The sequence below is a fragment of the Diuraphis noxia genome, unplaced genomic scaffold (assembly GCF_037042655.1).
Source record: "Diuraphis noxia isolate RWA-SAM2 unplaced genomic scaffold, SU_Dnox_SAM2 contig0004, whole genome shotgun sequence".
Lineage (NCBI taxonomy): Eukaryota > Metazoa > Arthropoda > Insecta > Hemiptera > Aphididae > Diuraphis > Diuraphis noxia.
In genome coordinates this window covers 11,961,867-11,979,763 of record NW_028301714.1, presented here as the reverse complement: position 1 = coordinate 11,979,763, position 17,897 = coordinate 11,961,867, and positions in this window count along the sequence as shown.

Here is a 17,897-nt window from a genome sequence, read left to right as displayed (position 1 = left end):
TAGTTTTTTTTACTACCTAATTGTATTAATACATTTAATTAAAACTGTGCGGTTTTAGTTCGAACACCGACTATCGCACACACCTTCGGGTTTCTTCATTAAAAACACCGAACACCGAAAAAAAATCAAACTTCTCAGTTTTCACTCCGTCTCGGTGTACCGTGTTTTTCATCCGTTTTATTACCCACACACTATCGGTGTACGTTGTACGAACTACACGGAACACGGTACACCGTACGCGGACAAATAAAACCGTAGTGTGTGGCCAGCTTTACAATAATACAAATACGAACAACGCGCGCGTCACAGTAATTATTGAATGGTTACGTTTGACGAGTTACCATACAATACGAAACAATTCGTAAATCGGATATAGACCAGCACAGTTTTAATTCGCACGATAGGCGATACCCAAAAGGTCCCCACGGACGTCAAAGCAGCGACGTCCGATGACAAGCGAGACAGGGCAACTGGTAGACGGTAGTAGACACACCGGCTCGCCGGCACAACATGCAAAATATCCAGCCAGATAACACGTCGGGCGGGAAGGGGAATACGCAAGTTTAGTCGGCAGGCAAAGTCGCCTGGTACCGATAGCGGTACGAGTTTAACGACGGATTGCGTAAACAAGTATAGATATTATTACCAGTAATGACTCCAAAACTTTATGTTTATTTAGAACAATAGTAAAAGCTTAAACATAATTTTACTGCGAAGTAAATAATAATGAATATATATTATCATTTAAAGATAATTTTAAACTGCGGAAAATAAAATGCCAGTAACCTATCTATTAAACCTAGCTTGTTTACTTATTTTATACTTAATGATTATAATTAGAGCGTGGATTTATATGCATATTTATTCTAGTTGATTGTATAATATGCTAAGTGAGCATAAGACTTGTTTCATAATAGCATAATGATTTACAAAATAAAACTTTTGTAGTGTATATTTCAGGATATTTTGATATTTATCCATTTTTTCTATTTAAGGGCTTATTTTATAATTTTAATTGCATATTTCAATTTTTTAGTGCATATTTCAATGTTTTTTTTTAGAAATGTTTGAAACATATAGATACTGTTGTAATATGAGACAAAAATATTACGTTTTTATAGTTTCAATTAATATCAGAATAAAATAATGGGTATAAACGGTTTTCCCAAAGATCTTAGGTTTTAGATCAATAATGATTAATGGGTGAAATAAAATACGTATAGTACCTATATGCAATAGATAAGAAAATATCGATCATGACCATTGATATTATTTCAGAAAAAAAGAAAGATAAGTATAATATTTATAGTAGAATTCTATAATTTTAATACAATAAGAACATAGGCTAAAAGTACATTAATTGACAGGTAACATTATTTTGATGAAAGGGGCTGCCCATTATATTTAACTATTTTTGTTTCATAAATAAATATCTTTTTCACATATTATTATCTATGATTTGAAAATTTAATACAAGATTTCTCATCAATTTCTCTATATTTATAGACTTATAGTAGTTATAAATGTTATAATATAGTAGTTGAAAAATATTGAAGATCCATAATTATTAAGCTGCAAGGTTTTTGTTAAGCATTTGAAGTTTAAATTTTGACAAAATTTATCATATTAAAAATTCACAAATTATGTTGGAGTTAAAAATGTATAAAATTCCCAATTTGTAAAGCTAAAAATGTATAATTCAAAATAATAATATCCCACGTAAGGCCAAAAATCTAAAAAAATATATATAAATATAGAAGTTCTTTTTTCATAGATATTTTAAGATCTAATTTGGATGAAATTACATATTGAAACTATGAATAACGATTTTAGTTATTTTGTAGTAGGTAATCTAAAAATATTATTCGTGAGTAGGTACTTGAAACTTTTAAAGTAGGTATATAATTATAATTTATACACACAATGAAATAATTTTAAACGCATTTTTTTTTCTACAAAAATCAATTAATCTACTGTAGTATAGGTACTAATGCCTAATATTAAAATAATAAAATAAATTACATTTTAATCACAATAATTAAAATAAAAAAATAAATTATATTTTAATCACAATAATATCATGAAATATACACTTAGTAATATTATAGACTGTGAGACCGTCATTGCTCAGAATCGTTTTTCATTTACAACGATTTTGTATTATTGAATTCAAATTAACACATATGAATATATGATTACAATGACTCTTTAGACATCTAATGTACTGCATGTGCGTTACACATTTGCCCACGTTTTGTTTTTTAATTTTGACTTCTGAAAATTCCTATCTATCTATTTATTTATATAAGCACTCATATAGAACAATCCATTTATAGTATTCTGTTCAATCAATACATATTACACACTCGTATTGAGATTTGGTTTATGATATTATATTGACTATTTACATATTATCAATGTTTAAACAATTACGCATCACGGCGTAATGTCTATAGACAATAGGATGCTAATATGGTTATGCTATAATAATATTGTGTCGGTTAGGTATGTAATGATTTCGTTGTCATTTGATTCGATCGTAATTCGTACTTGTAGTTATCATTATTATTTTATAGTATAAAATAATAAAAGTATAAAATGTATACTGTTATTATTAATTTTTAATATAATGATATGCATCTATGAATAACATGATATACTATTGATACATCTGCCTTATTATATCATATTATGATTGGTCGAAATTTTCGTGTTGTAAAAACGTTTTTGGATATTATTATTTATTATCATCAACTGACAACTATTATTATTATTACAACAAAAAAGTTTGGCTATAGAACCCCGGGCAACGACACACTCTTCTCTGTATACATACGTACATACTTCATAATAATATAGTAACATGCAAAACGCGTAGGTACCTATTCGGTATTTTGACTATTATTGTTATTATTATTATTACCGTTATTGTTGTGACTACGACAATTTTGACACAATAATCCCATAAAAAAAGTTATCTCAACATGTTTCACGTCCCTGATTTTACGCATATGACCCCATATACGAATTAATTTGCATATATGCTCACGTCACACGCATACACAGACACACACGTCTAGCTGTAAAATGTTATATACCACGAACGTACGCAAATTCGTACACTTTGACGACATAATTCTTCGGTGAAAGTTAAAAGCCTCCGAATGTATAGGCATGTAGTTCACGCGTACATATTGTCATATTATTATTATTATTATTATTATACGCGTATATATGGGTGTCCGGTGTATAGTAATAATAATAACACGTTTTACTTAATATTATTATATATTATACCGAGTTCATACGAACGACCCTAAAATGTGTTTGTTTGAAGAGTGGCATAACGATGACAAACTATATTATTGAGGTGGCATACTACTGCTAGGACGTTTATATATTTTACGAACTCGTATATATAATCACAGGCATACAATAATAATAATATTAGGCGTACGACTTACTTTTCCCTGTGTGTGCTCATAATGCGAGTAAACAAAGCACGTGGATGTACACGGCGGCGTGCATTTATAATGTATATACTGTGTAATTATTACTCGCGTTGATTAGTGCCAAAAACGTTTAAATATTATAATATAGTATTATATAACTTGTATTACCGGCGAGACGCGTTAGGTACCTTATTATGGCGTATAATATATTAATATTACGATATAGGTACGCATGACTAGACGTCATATACTCAATTGAAATAATGAAATTGCTGCCGCCGCCACTATACTTACAGCATAAGGCTTACTCGGATATGAACGACGTAGGTAAATTTCTACATCATTAAAATTCGTCTGCGAAACCTACAGGTACTTATTACTTATATGTACCTATATATGCGTATATGTAATACGAATACCAGGTGCAAATCATCTGAGCATCAGATTTTCATAATAATAATATGTGAATAAATCATATTATACGATACTAAAATAAATCGCTCCAATTAAACAGACATTATATATTATATTATTATATTAAAGTAGCAGAATATTATATGACGTACTGTATCAAATGAAATTTTGATAAATCACTTTTTCTACTTATATATTGTACAGGGGAATTTTTCAAGCAAGCTCATCCTATTTTTATGGTTAAATTATGCAGCTAGGCCATTTTTTGAATCATTGACATTTTTAGTACCATTTAAGGATACTACTGTGATAATACAAACTCAGTTTTTCAAATAGCAGCCTCCCCTTTTAATTTTTCATTAATAAACAGACTTTTTTATGGTTGATAATCTTAATGTATCTAAATCATTATTGAAGCTAGTAGTTTTCGAGTTATGTAACTTTGTGTTTTAAGAATAATATTTGTATGGCAGTGAATTAAATTGATACGGGGCTTAGACGTTTTATAAAAGTTGGTAATTATTATTGATTTATGAATATAAATGATTTGTAAAAATAATCCAAGCATAATAAATACTTCATCTAACGTTACATACCTACCTATAGTTCTCATTTTTATAAAACCTTTTTTAAGGATTATATTATTACCCTTGGTATAAATCTTTTTTTGATTCAAAAGCTATTCATTAGAATTTAGATTTAAATACATTACAATTTTTAAAAAAATTATCCACTAAATTATTTACAGTTAAAAAAGGTGGGTTCTCATTTGAAACATAAAAGTTGGTACCGCCTTAGGATACTTCTTAAGTACCTAGTTTAAAAAATAACAAAAAATTTAAATATGGTCTTTAAGTTTACTTAAAAATTCTATAAATCAGAATTTAAATAAATGTACTATATCAGCGTTTCTTAAACTTTTTTCTCCGTGGAACCCTTTTTAATGTCCACTTTTATCGTGAACCCCTACTTCTTTTTAGCATTTTAGTTAAGATAATATTAAGTAGAAGTATAGATTATTGAATATATTGAGTTAGCTGATATGATATTCCATATGGCTTATACATTATTATTTAACATACAAATATTATTTTCCATAATGGATATTTTAAAGTAATTTTCTTGAACAATTAAAAAAAAATTACTTAAGCTTCGCGGAACCCTGAAGTGATCTACGTGGAACCCCAAGGTTCCGCGGAACACAGTTTAAGAAACGTTGTACTAATATTAAAGGGAAAAATTGAGATGGTGTGCTTAAAAAATTCACCCTGTATATCTTTATATATTATGCGAACGTGATTTATTAGAATATTTTTGAATTATATGTATATAAATGACGTAATTTATCAATGAATAAACATGAACACTACTATACTAAAAACTAAAATTTCAGTACGACGTCGAGCACAATAATACGACGAGTAATGAAATATTTACAGCAATATAATATAATATTGAACTGTAGGATTTATTTATTTACTTGCAAAAGTTCGATCGCAAAATGTTTTGTTTTGGAAATCTATATTTTATACCGCTGCAATGTTATAACTTCATAAAAAATGCAGTACCTTTATACATTTTGTAGACCAAAAATATATATTAATATTTTATTTCTCTCGTATGGATTTTAGAAGGAAGAAACAACGATATTTTATTTATAGTCAATTTTAATTTTGAAAAAATCAATAATGTATAGAGACAATGATGTTGCCGAAGTCAAATCCCAAGTATTATAATTCCACATGGTACTTAAGTTGTCATTAATCAATTTTATTTTATTTATAGCAATCTCCCATGTCTGAACACCCCCTCCCCTGATTTAAAAAAAGCCTAAATATTGGTATTATCATTTATTTTATAATTCACCGTTTTTATTTTAGTTTATGAAATGTTAAACACCCCCCGAGAAATTACCTACCCAAAATACGCCACTGGGTACTTGTGTTATGTTTTAATACCTATTATCGCTATATATTGGTACTATTTTTGATTGAATAAATTTCATAAAACTCAAATTAGTTTGGTACGTTAGACAATAATTAATCAAACTACTGATGTATGTCAATTCAATTATTTGAAAACATTTTCAAATATTATAAGAATGTATAAGAAAATGTATAGGTACGCGCACTTCTAACCAAATGTTATTTTGACATATTTACCCACGAATTACAAAAGTTAAATATAAACAAAAATACTTTGAATTTGTTACTACATTACATCATACATCTTCAACACAAACTGTTTTAATAATTAATTTAACCGTAGGTACCTACAATATAATACTACCAGACTCAATTAATTAACTGCTATGGCTGAATACTTTAAATTTACTGTTGACACTTGACATATATTATTATTAAATTAAACAAAATTATTTAGATAATAATATAATAAACGAAGAATGTTGAAGTATTTATAATAATAGTGTGCGGTGTGCCTTTAAATTATTTAAATTTAAACGTTATATTTCTACATAAAATTGTAATTAATTACAGCGTACGGGGAGATAGTAAATTATTCGCTTTGATCGTTTCATTCAATTAATAATAATAATAATAATGAAGTAATCTCTCACTAACGCCTATATTTTGAGTTCGACGACGTTGGATGACGATCAGGTTTTTCAAAGGAGACGTTTTCAGGTTTTATTCATTACACGACGTTAAAAATTATTATTTAATGTTTATTGAGTAACAAATGAAATTATATAAATTTGAGGACAGAACGTAAAGTATCTCCCCGAGAAGTTAATAATCTATTCACTAGAATAAATTAGAGGAACTATTAGTCTGGCGGCTATGCAGAGTGTGCGGACTCTACGACCAAATAAGTTCTACATGTGTGTATGATTGAACTATAATTCTAATAATTCTACTATGGACAAAGTCTTGTATTTATGCAGAATCTACATGGCTAAAGTGTTACACGTAAGAGACTAGGAGTTGGATAAAAGGTACCGACGTTGTCGTTGTTATTGCCAAATGAAGTTGAAAGTCGTTCCTATTCGCATATAAATTATAAACTCTAGGAATTGTAACGAGTTGTTTTTACAAGGCTGGAAACCCGAGTTGAAGTATTGATGATCTATTGCTTAATTAGTTTTTGATTATTGGTTACTATTGTATACGATAGATGATTTATATATCGCTACATTTTAATCATATAATCGTATAATATAAATAATATTAAAATAGTGAATTGACTCTGTCGGTTAATCGGTTTACTACAATGATAATAATGGCGCACATTATTTCAAGATTAATAATTTTAAATTATAAAAGACAGTTGAAGTGAGGACATTATTCTCGGCAAAAGTGTATCACTCACCGATCGGTTTTTAGAGCACATGTTAATTAGTCTGATTGAAAAACAGTGATACGCACTTCATAGCCCATTTACCATATTATAGTGAATGGGAATAAAATGATGGGCTAAACGCCTAAACACAAAATAAAATGTACTTAAAGGCTATATGTTTTACAGTAATAAATAAATTACGCGTTGTATTAAAATATTGAAAATCTTAAATCTATAAAATATATAAAATACTGTTAAAAACTAAAATATTACAATTTTTTTTTTTAATCAATTATTATACATTGTAATTAAACCAATATGGGTCTATGGTATACAGCTCTATAGGGGTCAGCAAAACCTACTAACATCAATAAAATACAAATACTGAAATACCTATCTATATAGACATAGACGAATTAGTCGTATTACCTTATTATTTTGTATGACGTCATATGCTAAATATGACCATTTGTAGAATTGCCCATATATATGACCACCGTCTCGGGTTTTTGTTTTCTAAGCAATATGCATAATACATAATATGCAGTCGTTCTGCGCAAACACGCATAGATATTATATTAGGTATATTTTTCGACTAGTTTTGGAATAAGAGGTTGATTATTCTCGTTATTTTCCTTCACTAGCGTTCGTTTGATGAAAAATCCTGGCAACAATTCCCTCCTTCTAGCTACAACAACCTACTCTAAACTGCCATCACGTCGCGGTTAATCTGTTACCATCCACGACAACCTATACGGGTTGACAGAATTTTTACCGGGAAGTGATGGTGACACTTCTTATTTAAAAAAAATAATATTATATATACCCGTTTACCTATATTATGGAATTTATTGTTTATTTCAAAGGGCTCCCAAAAGCATAAGGTTTCAATGCGACTTACAATAGGCTCTCCGGACCGTTATTTCCATTCGTCAATGACATTCATAGTTTGATATTATAACTCACACCTGTTTGTAATACCATCGCCACACACACACACATACATATGAATACGCACTCACCACTGTCATCAGATAATCTAGGAACACAAAGACCAAAGACTACGACGACGGAGCGAGTCGTGGAACCCCATCATCAGATCAATATAGTACCGCTACACATACTGCACCGTTCTCGTCCAGCGCGCGCCACTCTGAATTCAAATTAATATGGGTCGTCGCCGCTATGTATACATTTTTACTCTTTTCCTCCAATCATCGCCATCTCACCGTCATCCTCTCTTTTCTCTCTCACACTCCCCTAAAGCTTACATAATCTCACCACAGCCACTGCCACCGTCGCCGTTTTGCCTTATATATATATAAGGCAAAAAATATATACAATACGATAATATAATAATAATAATATATATGAGCCACCGATTTTCGAGATTTAAACGAAAGTCTTATTTCTTTGGGCTTACGATTTGTTATCATCGTAGGTACAGCAGTTTAAAACTAACTGTATAGTCGTATTACCTAAATCTAAGCGCAGATTAATACAGACCGTCAATTAAGTCATTTAATCTGCGATTTTAAACAATTATTTTTTTGTACTCAGTGACAAAAGTAAGTGCCATATTTTGTCATACTTACTTTTTCCCGGTTTCAAATACTCTTTTTATTTTCAATTCTTATTTCTTAATATAGGTAAGTAAACGGTTATATTATTATTTGTCGTATTTTCATATCGTAGTTTAGAAACATTACGAGTATTAGGAAACTACTAAATACTTTGTTAAATACCTAAATCTAAATCTAATTTATCCAATCTAAGTACATCGTGTGACTAAATGTTTATAAACGCTAATATAGACAGTAATTATAATTATTATTTTAGAAGAACTTACTAAGAAAATTCTATTTGAAATAATACGAATATGGACATAGTATGCCTATTGCCTACATATAATTTTACAGATTTCTATAAAAACAGTGAAACTCATTATAGATATACTATACAATATATTGAATTAAAACGCAATTTACGAGATGTCTTAATTAATCAACTATGAGACTCATTTGATACAAACTACTGTAGAATACACAAGTTTCTGCAATGTCAAATAAATATATTATGCATACCGCACTCATAGTTTTAAATGTTTGAACAATAATTATTTATTCAGTTTAATTTCTACAACTTAGGCAACAATTATCACCCTAGAGTAATATAAATTATAAAGTGAAGTGGAATATGTTTGTTGATATTGATACCAATACTAATATAAGTCGTAGTTTTATTTAACATTTTGCACTATTACCTATACCTAATACATTTTTACTGCAGTTACAGCAATTATGAATCTAAGTACAGCACTGTACATACTATAATAAGTTTTAAACATATAGTTTTAAGTTTTAAGTTGTACATTTATGAAATTATAATATTGTATTAAATATACAGTAAGCAAATACTTCAAATTACTCATCGAACTATAGGTTTTTTGTTATAGACATTTAACAGATCATAAAAAAAATAATGTATCGAGAAAACGATCTGAATAACTATAGGTACCTAACTTATATATAAATGTGGTACCTAGCTGTAAGATAGTTGGTTTGTATAATATCTTCCACATCAAAAAATTCCTCTCCGATCACTGATTTTCAATCTTATGAAAGTTGTTCACCACTATATGTCTTACTACATACTTGCGTCTTACGAAAATAAAAATAAGTCCAAAACGAATCTAGTAACAGGTATAATCTTGAAATTCCTATAAAAGACCAATCTGCGCATCAAATTTAACGATACAATATATAGTTGATTGATTGCTGGATTGTAATTTTAATTAGGGTTCGTTGTTATTCGGTTTATCACTGAGAAGAATATATAATTGAACAAAATCATTATCGCCTAATTAATAATTTGGTTATTAAAAAAAATCATAGTTCTTGTTTACAATTTTATAATACCCCTGGACACTGAGCCTCTGTGATGGTTATTTTTTTTTCCTATATATTATCGTAAAATGTAAACTTTATGTCATATTTATAAAAATATTTATACTATTATTTGAATTTTACATAATTATACTATATAAAATAAAATAATTTTCATTTCTTTGGCTTTTCTAACGTCCAACGTAATTATATAATAATTGGCTTCACTAAATCTAAGTATTCAAATATTTAACAATACCAACAATGTTTTATTTTTTTTTTTTTTTTATTCAAGTACCTAAAATAATAACAATTGTTATTATTTTGTTCGTACTATTTATATCGATATATTTAATTATAAATGGTGTTTGAAATTGTACACATTATATATTAATTTAAAAAATCAAGCATTTTTTTTGCAATCTGTTATCATTTTCTAGTATCACTCAGTATACATAAAATATTTTAACTTCAACACTTCCGTGCTTTGTAACATGTATTGAAGCTTATAATTACAAAAAAAGACTACGCCCTGTGAATTCACATAAAATATCAAAGTTTACGTGATCAACAATATGTAGGTATGACCTCGTGAACAGCAATTAATATAAAAAAATATAATTTATTGGATTATATTTCATTTACTCTATACAGCTTTCGCTTTACCATGTTTCTTCCTTCACTACATAGGTACAATATGAATGTCATAAGAATGAACTTTTATCTATTTGACTATAATTCTTTTTATAATCGTAAATGGAGAAGTTCATAAAATTTGGTTTTTTGTAATTCATTGACAATTTCCCATAGTTAAAAAACTGAGTACTTTTTTGAGCTCACTTGTTACTTTTCATTGATTGTTATAAAAATATCAGTTAATAGGTAGGTAATGTGCTTATGAATTTGCACTTAATAAATTATTATGTTTTTATATTCTCATTGGTATTTATGTACCTATTGTACCTAATAGGCAGTACTAGGTACTACCTATGTATGTATTAAATAGGTACAAGAAGTACTCTTTTTATTTTTCAAACATAACATTGAATAGAAAAAATTAAATAAATTAGGTTTTCAATTCGAAAAATACTGTCGTGTTAATTTAATAACTTAAACACTAATATTCGTTGGATCTGATTATAAGAACAATTTTGATGATTAAAAGATTTGTCTAAGTCAAGTAGTTTATTTTTTAGAAGTTTTCTAAAATTCAATATTTTTTTAGTTAATTTAATTTGGAACGTAATAACTTTTTAAAAAATTCGATTTTTGAGAATTTGCCAACATAAGTATATTTCTTAAGTTATTTACTTATCATATAATATTAACAATTTTTGCTATATGTTTAATAAGCATAATTTTTTATTTTTTTTTATCAGGTCTTTCTATTACACTCCGTATACTATATATAAAAATGCTCTGGGTGAGAATTTCGGGGGTTGGCTTTATTTTTCCCTCTTCCCTTGAACATCATGTATCTCCGCCACTGTAATAACCATAATATCATGGTTAATCAGTTTGCACTCGTACATGTACCATAATTAATAATTTAGGTAGGTAATGTAAATATAAAAATTTTGTTTATATACATTTTGTGCTACAGTGTTCTGCATTGATTACGTACCTATTTTGTTTTAACTTAAGCACTTATATTATAATTAACCAAATCGAATGGTAAATAATATCATTGAAGTAGGTTTATAAACACTTTTGGTTATGAATCAAAAACAAAATGATTACGTTAATATAGGTTCCAAGAATCTTCTATATGAAAGCTTAAAGGATTTAATAATTAAATTTAAAACACTGGTCACATTCAACTCATTTAATCGATCGTAAATTCATCTAACGCTATCATTTATTCGAGCTAAGTTTAATTTTATGAATTAGTGATTCAGTACAAAATTAAATTTGTTTCTCATTTGTCCGATAGCTACAATCAATCGACTTGCAAAACCGTCAGAATTTGCATGGTGTGTTTGAAAATTGTTTAAAGTGCCAGTGAAATTATAAGGACTTTATTGTGTGCAAAACGGGTCTGTATTACAATTATTTGCAGCAACGTATACCACTGGGTATAAATGGTATAATTATTTATATATGTCAAAATTGAGTTAAAGTTCGAGAACTATTCAACTATACCGGAAAATGCGCTTTGTGGTGCACACTTTACAAATTAAAGAAATTGCCCGTCTCACAAAAGTTTAAAAATCTTTCAAAAGAAAAATGACCTTAAATATTGTGTTAAATAATGTTAATTCATAAATGTCTCCTGCAGACATTCTATCTACTATTAAGGCACTTTTCAGTCATACGCTAAATTATTGAAAAAAATCATAACATCTAATAACCTAAATAGCCTATAACAATATCCTTTTATATCTATATAATTATATTTTATTATTATTATCCCAATTTTAAATTATTATTGTTTCAACATGAATTAAAATCAAACATTCCTGGGTTATACGATAACAGTACAATATAATAAAAGTAAGTAAGAGGTAACTATATAACTATTTAAAATTAATCAATAATTTGAAATATACATAAATATAAATCAACTACTATAATAGTTTGTAAGATGTGTTAACGAGCTCGTTATAAGGCTTTATCGAAATGGTGATGATATTTAATATACACGAAATAAATTATTATTAAAACAGTATCATCTTAGAGTATTTAAATGAACATGGTTGATGGTTTATGGAAAACTGAAATATTCATTAAATAAATATAGCGTGTTCGAATGAAAAATGAATTATCATCACCTTCGATGGTCTAACATAACAACACGTATTATTCCCAAAATAAACTTATAAATGAGTATTAAGATTTATAAATATTAGATTCGTATAACTCTGTTAATAATATACTTCTCATATAACTCAAAATTTTGTCTGTAAGACAAAAGAGATCAAACTGAAATGATAAAATATTTTTATAATTTTCTCCATTAAAAAAAAAAAAAATAATAGAAAATTTATAAACAGCTTTTTTGTATACATCAATTTTTTAGTTCTATTAACAAAAATTATCATCGATGTTTTTTTAGACAGGGGTTAGACAGGGGTATATTATGGTGTATCAGTTATTTTTAAATTAAGCAATCTGTATTTTTTATTATTATTTATTGCCATATGACATTAATAACCGATCATCTATATAAGTTAGAATCGTGTAACAAAAAATCAATCTTGGTTATTACCACGTAAAAGTATACCTATTGATCTAGCTAATCATCGTTCGTAACGACGACCGTGATTATTGCATTTTTTTTTGATAAAAATATGTTGTTGCAATACGAGTTGATTGTTGATACCATCACATAGTACCTTATACAAGAAGTGGCAAGAAAATTATTAGTTAAATGACGTTATAAAATGTTAAATTTAACCTATAAAATAGTTGTTAATATTTAGGGAAATAAATAAAAATGTATTTTTTAAATTTGTGAATGTATTCCGTATAAGTGAAAGGTTTAATCTGATTAGTTGTGAGCTTAAAAGTTAAAATATTCATCGCATATATCTTGTATCTTCGCCTTAAATTCATAAACGAGCGTATACTGTATAGTTTTTTTTTTTTTTTTTACGAAAACTCCACGCATATTATCATCCACCAGTAAAACAGTTTAATGACAAATATCTCTCTGAATCATATGTTATATTGCGAACATTGCAACTTTGCAACGGTCTTTAATGAACATGTTGATTCATGCACGCTAGCCACGCATCATATTCTTATACCACTGTTACCTTACCTAGCTATACAGTGCGCTTCGGAACAGTTAAAACTTGAAAACAATACTAGGTATATACACGATATGCGTATATAGGTATTTACTCTTGCACCATCACGACCACGGACACGTTTTATGTATAGTTGCAGTCCCCGAGTTTTCGGTGGTAGTAAATTATACATATAACATTGTGTAACTCGTGTGTAAAAACACATATTATCATTTCTCGCCGGACCCGCGATGATTGATGACCGTCGACGAGTTTGCTTTTCCGTTAATTTGTATATATTATGGTTTCTCCGCGATACTATTATACGACGTACAAAATATAATACATTATCTTACTCGGGAATTTCAACAATAAACCTTGGACCGCACATTTATAATAATGTACGATATTATATGTTCGTTTCTGTATCGTTAATTCATTTTCACGATAACGGCGTTTTAATACGTACATCATAGAACGATTGTTATAGATTTATGAACACTTCTTGATTTTGTTTGTTAATGGTCAAGGATCTAGTACATTAATCGCATTAATAACCAGGAGGTTGGCCAAAGAGAAGTTGATTTAAATACCTATTGAATTTGATTCCGAAGAAGACAAAAAACTGATCAAAAAAAAGTATATATTCAAAATAAGAACACTTGTAAAAATTGCACATAATTTTATGTTGTAATGCTTTAAAAACAAACCATGGCTTATTCCCATTTGCAGATTATGGCTTACAAATTTATTTTAACATTATAGCAGGTAGTGCACGCAAGTAAAATGCGAAACAACATTTTCATAACTGAAGTACATTTTTAATAGGTAGTATAACCCGTTAAGTCGTGACAAATTAAATAGTTTTTTTTCTAATGAACGTCTTTTGTTAATCCAACGACAGTCAGGCAAGTGTGCATGGATTTACAACAAAAATGGTTTGACCGCACTGTAGGCACGTAAAATATAATATATCTATATATCCGTATATGTGTAGACGAGTAAACAAAATTGACAATATCAATGCAACCATGATGATAAAATATTATTTTATTCCCAATATTCACTCAAGTTTTATCTATCAGTCTATTGAATACAACCATACTTTTGACCTCACTGCAGACGATAAATCGCACTCCGCCATTTTGTTGTATAATATCATAATACCATATGTATACATAATATAAATAATTGTACAGTTAGAGTGAAACGTTTAACGGTGTAAAATGAACCTTACAGATATCAGTACAATATACAATAATATAATATATAATATATGAATAACACGAATTCAGATTGCATTCAAAAAGGTTGGCCTTAAAAACTTTTTATTTACAATTCCCCAATTACATGTAGTGTGCGGTGCAATTTTTCTATATTATTCATACGTATATTTTATAAAGTGGCTAAAATATAGTATGAATACTGTGAATATGATGTATTATTATCTATTAGCAATTAGTAATAGCTATGCAATTATAAACAGGATTTAATGATAGTCTTTAGTATAATAATATGGTACGTTACATTTTGTTATTTTAATGTTATCTGAACAATAACTAGCTGTGATGTAAAAAATAAATTTTTATTGTATAACTTAATTAACTAACTAAAGTTGAATTTATTTTATTTACTAATTTATACATATTATTATATGCCCATTTTAATTTTTAACGACATGTACTTATGAACTACTGTGAAAAAAAACCCTCACACAGGTGCCCTAAAATTGCCTAACCATAACGCCGTATTACCATAATAATAATTTATGTATTTTAAAATTGTATCATGTAAAAGGAACTCGTGAATTCTGCATAAATTACAGCATATTACTGGTACTTTGAAGTTTTAATAGTTTTATATTCTCACAGAATATTAATTATAATAGCTTGTGGAATGAGCAGTTATTAGGAAAATAATATACTAATACAATTTATATTTGATAAATACTTACAAAAACATAATATAACAATAAAATATAGTTATATATATAACACACATATATATATATATATATGTTAGGTATTTAAATTATTTAACAGTTTATTAATTTTGAATTTAACGCAGTGAATGACTGGACTCAATCAAAGCGTCATGATGACTAGATGAAAACTCAATATGGTGATTTCAGTATTACATAATAACTAATATTTATTGCATCATAGGAATTGTTACAGTTTTGTGGTATAATAAATTAAAATACAAAAAATAATTGCTAGTACATTTAACTGTTAACACGTACTTTAATAAATAAATAACAAAAATGATTAAGCTCCTGGTTAAACAGTATGTTTGTATGTGTGTATGTATATCCTAGGATTTAAGATTTAATTAGAAATTAATTTAGTCAATTAAAATAAATACTTATCTATTGATCATATACTTAGGTACCTACCTACCTTAAAATGAACAAAATACATAATAACATTTAAAAAGTAAAATTTTTTTTAGAATTTAATCTTAAGTATATTTGTATAAAAACGTTCATTTTTTATAAGGTGTATTGGATATTTGGATATACTTATATACCTACAAAGTTAATTGCATGCATACATGTTGAAATGTTTTTGTTGGTGGGTGTATTATATATAATTGATGTCGTTATTGCTATTATTATTATTTTTATTTGCATGTATCGCTATATTATCTTATTTCCGTCGATATCGGCGCGATCGATGTTAAATTATTTTTTTTGTAATTTACTGTGTGTCCATATGCGTGTTATTTAGTCCGTCAACAAATAAATTAAATTATCGTTAAATGTTCGATAATTAATAAATTTTTAAATTTTAATAGAAATATAAAAAAAACCCAGTTTTTATATACTTATACAGTCCACCAAATATCGACGAACAGTTTTTTTAATTTAAGAACCATTGCATACGAATTTATTCATTACATTATAATTTATAACAAGATTTTTTATTTTTATTAATAATTTTACAAAATTCTATCATTTTTTTTTTCGAATAAAATTTATTAAACCAGAATTACTTTATTTCTGATCATTTTAACAACCTTAAATTTAAAAATTTTCAGTTGAATAAAAAGAAATATTTTCGATACCAAATTTTCGGTGGTTCCATTTTTGGTTGGAAATGGGTCGTATTATTTTATATTGATATACATTATACATAAGTCATTTTATATTATATAAGCCATATATGGTATTACAAAGTTGTAGACTCACGATATAGAGAATATTTTTTTTCTACGTCAAGAGTATAAAATACTTGCATTAAAGCAATAACAATTAAAAATCTTGACCGATAAATGTATACGAAAAATAATAAAACTACTCTGCCGTGCAACAATCTCCTAATACATCCAACAACCGCGGTTCATCGTTGTTACATATAAAAAACACATTACTATACCATTGGATCGTCTTCTTCTCTCAATCTACATAATACCTATAATAATATAATAGCAATGTATTATATATTATATAATACTCAGTAAATTTTCTAGTTAATACCTCCTTATTTTCAATTTGTTATATAGTGACTACAAGTAAAAATCATTAATATCAACCTTACTTCAGCTTAAATCAAAAAAGTGAATATATGCCATCGATTGAACAAGAAAAAAATTAATATACATTTGATACGCAGGTATGTATTTATTTTGTCATATTTATATAAGTATTGATCAATACAATTGACAGCTACAGTTTATTTGCACACAAAAACACATCTCACACATCTCATTTGTTCACAATATTATAAGTACATATTACATATACATTTCTATATATTTTATTTTTGTATGATAATGGGCCTACCTCATTATAATTGTGCATACCCATAAGTTCAAAATATTTGCTATAAAATATATTTTAGACTAGTATCAATTGTATAAAGAAGTAATTTAATTGAAGTGAAATCAATATTTATGTTTTTTTAATTAGATCTGATTTTTTTTCTTACTCAACTACTAATAGAAAAAAAAATGTATAAATAAAAGTATTTTTTTAGAAGCTAATAAATATTAATGAATTAAAATACAATAGTCATATTTATAAATATAAAAACCTTTAATCTTATTAGTATAATTATTTCAAGCAACAGATTACGGCAATTATTCAAAAAAAAATCTTGAAAAGGGTTGAGTAC